This window comes from Crassostrea angulata, chromosome 3 (assembly GCF_025612915.1).
Source record: "Crassostrea angulata isolate pt1a10 chromosome 3, ASM2561291v2, whole genome shotgun sequence".
In the NCBI taxonomy this organism is placed as follows: domain Eukaryota; kingdom Metazoa; phylum Mollusca; class Bivalvia; order Ostreida; family Ostreidae; genus Magallana; species Magallana angulata.
This window is the reverse complement of record NC_069113.1, coordinates 35,917,070-35,920,880: the sequence shown is the minus strand read 5'-3', so window position 1 is coordinate 35,920,880 and position 3,811 is coordinate 35,917,070.

The window sequence follows — 3,811 nt, the reverse complement described above, 5'->3', positions numbered from 1 at the left end:
ATCAATTTTGTAATTTATAGTCAGATACATTTCATCAATGACTATTTTAATATTTAATCGCACAATTGCTGAAAATTATGTAGATATAAGTAATAAGGAGTCATTCTTTGAGTATTATGAAGTGATCAAAAATGATTGGGCGTGATCACATCTATCATAAAGCCCTTTGAGCTTTTTTGATTTGATCACTTACGACAGTATTTGATCATCTTATAATGCTCAAAAAATGTCTTAAATAATGACTCTTCCATGTTCTGTCTTTTAACAAAATCAAAAAATAATTTTTAATGACCCAGAAAGCAAACTGTTTATGTGTTAAATTTCTAACAGTAAACTAAAAAAAAATATGATAATATGTGTTGTTAAAATTTGAATTAATACCCCCCGTTTATTGCTATATCCGGTCTCTGCACCGTTTTAATTATCAGATCTCAGTGTTGGACACTTTGATTGTATACCTTCATAAAAACATGAAATGTTCTCCCCATGATATAAGTAACATCAGACCCTATTTTTGTCGTAAGAGTTAATGTCTTATCATAGAGAGAAACAGAAATACCCTGAGTTAAAGGATATGTAAATGTTCGGGATATGTTTAATCAAGAAATTATATAGTTAAATCCTCTACGTCGTCTCTGAACAAATAAACCTCCAAGGTGGGGGAAATTTTAGACGTGTTGTAAATAAACAAAGGAAATGTACCCCAAAAAATAAAATCTGTTCCTGCCATTACTACATTATAATGATTCGCTCCCGTGATTAATGTCTCAATTGGATAGGGATTGTTACGCTGTGGTATGCATGTTTCATCAGTGCTATGTTTACCATTACACTACTGTAAAGAAAAAAATCCTGAGACTATCAAAAAACCCTGACGAAACCCTGAGTGGCACCGGGAAAACCCTGAGAGACCCCGAGGTCGGCACTGAGGGTACTGAGCTGAGGAAACACTGAGAGACCCTGATATTTTCACTGAGGGCACTAAGAAAACCCTGAGTGGCCTTAAGGTTTGCACTGAGGGTACTGATAACGCCCTGAGAGACCCTGAGGTCGGCACTGAGGGTAATGAAAAAATCCTGAGATACCCTGAGGTCGGCCCTTAGGGTACTAAGAAAACAAACCCTGACGGACCATGAGGTCAGCACTTGATACGAAAAATTATAAATTCCTTCAACTATTTAATGATTGGCGTCATTTTCATTGAATATCAATATGAGTAACATTATGTATTGATATAAATTTTTTATTGATGCAATCGCATATGATCGGACTTGCTTATTTTAACTGCATCTTTAATAAATTGTATAAAGTTAAAGTAAAATCCGAAAACACAAATAATAAGTATATTTACTGTTCTTACATGTAGATTGTATACTGGTTTAACATATAACGACCTTGTCAGCAAATACAATCTTCCAATGGGTCGCATGCTACCTGACGTTTTCCATACTAATTGTTAGACCATAATCATTCACCTAATTGTCTTCGGACTTTTCCAGGGGTTTTTTTTCGATTACGACAAAGAGCACACAGCGGGTGTGACCGGTCAGCACAGGATGCTCACTCCTCCTAGGTACCTGATCCTACCTCTATCTTTTTAGAGGTCCGTGTTGCTCTGCTTTGAATTTGTATTTCGTGTTATGAAATTTTGAGATGGTTGACAGTTTGTTATTGTCATTTTTCATGCTACAAGCGAGGCCACATGTTTTGTTAAAGAACAAGTGCACTTAAGCTTTAGAGGATGGGTCCTTTTTGTGTGCCGTTTTTAATTAGAAAATATCAACAAATTGGTTTTTCTCGTAATAGTTAAGCACTGATGGATATTTCTGATTTATATGCACGCTTAAATTTACCAAAATTAGCATACAGATTAAAAATTAAGGATTTTTAAATGCTTATAAATAATCTAAATGCAGAAAAATTGAACCGAACCTACTTAAATTGTGTTTATTTAAATCAGAAGGAGGAGACATTTAAATCAACATTATAGGTGGATCGTTTGGCACGTTTGCTGAATTATACTTTATGCATCATTTTACGTCTAAAAAATTGAATAAAGCTTTGAAGTTGCATATTGCCTAAGGGATCAAACAAACATTCCTGACCATACAAAGTTGATGGAAAGTGATTAAAAACGTTTCAATGTTTTAAAGTGAGCACATTTGACAAACGTCTACCTGTATAGAAACCACGTGATTGTTTGAAATAATTTATTCCATGCGTGGAAAAATCCCCTTTTCAAAATGTCTACAATAAATCAGTAAACAAAGATTAAATATTTTCCTGAATCAAATTGAATTGCATTACATTTTTGTAAATAAACTATCTTACTGGGTTTTTTTTTAATGAAGACGTCTATAGGTCACCATACATTGTAGTTCGTTTAGATAGCTATAAATAGTGGATGGGAAATACACCAAAAGGATGAATGATAAGGTATGAATTTATACTTGTTTGTATATATTCTAGGCAATTCATTACTGAATTGTTTATTTTAAAAATGTTTAATTCATATTTTGCTTGAAATTGACGGTCAATGTTATATAATAATTTTGAAAACCGTAATGATAACTTTCGTTTTAAATGTAGATATTATTATGAAACACAGCAAATACAGGGGCGAATTAAAGAATTAGTTGTCATATATTATCATTTGCTTGATACTAATGACGCTAACATCACTAAGTATAAAATACTTTGATATATCAATTTTTTGTACGAAGGGAAAGAATTCGCTCGATATGCGAACAAGAGAAACATGTACTTCTTGTTAATCATAGTTTTCTTTATGTAAAATACATTTGAATTCATTCATGAAACAAATTTTTAAACTTTGTATTTTTTAAATTAAAATTTCAAAAAATGTGCATCGTAAAGTGTACAATATGAGTCTTAATAACTGAAATTGATATCTGCTAAGCGAGTGAAGAATTTAATTGTCTTTCCAATAAACTGCACACTAGGTATCATAAGTATAACGTATTGTAGTTGAAAATCGGTTTCATTTATTGATTTATCTAGATAACAAATGTCAGATAACTTTTTATTGGTTTGCTCGATTTGTATAACTGTGTTACACTATTTAGTTAATATGTATTAAGATAAGATGTATGTACATGTATGTATGGTGCATTGAAACATAAAAAAACATTTAATACGATATATGAAAACGAAAACAAAAACAAAAGTTGAGTAACGAGGTATTGATTTGTTTTATGTGTACATATCTTCTTTCAATAACATTTAGTTTGTTGCCGAGCAGATAAAAAATCTTACATTGTACTTATTTAAAGGTCCACGTAAGATGAATACACACTCGGGACATCACAATTAATAAATATGACATAATCAGTGTAATTCCGCAGAACATTATGTACATTATCGCGAGGAGAGGAGAGATGATAATATTTATTTTAACTTTTTAATGGCAAATAAATAAACAAGTAAATGAATAAATAAATGAGATCTTTTAATATTCAAAACATAATCATTGCAATTTCAAATAAAACTTTTGTATACGATGGTTGTTCGAAAATTATTGGGAAAACTCGTATATTTCTCTTTGAAATGACGGATTCAAGTGAAAATCGGCATAAACATTTGATAAATTCCAAGAAATACTTGAACATAGTTATATTTAAAAAAATATTTTTATTTTGTTACGACAATACGTAAAGATGTCAATGGTCGAGAACCGGAGGAAACATAGACTCAGGGGAATAGAAAACATTAATTTCTACTTAATAGTGTTAGTAGAAGAAATATGTACGGAATAACTGTTATAGACGTTTCATAGCAATTTGACTTTCAG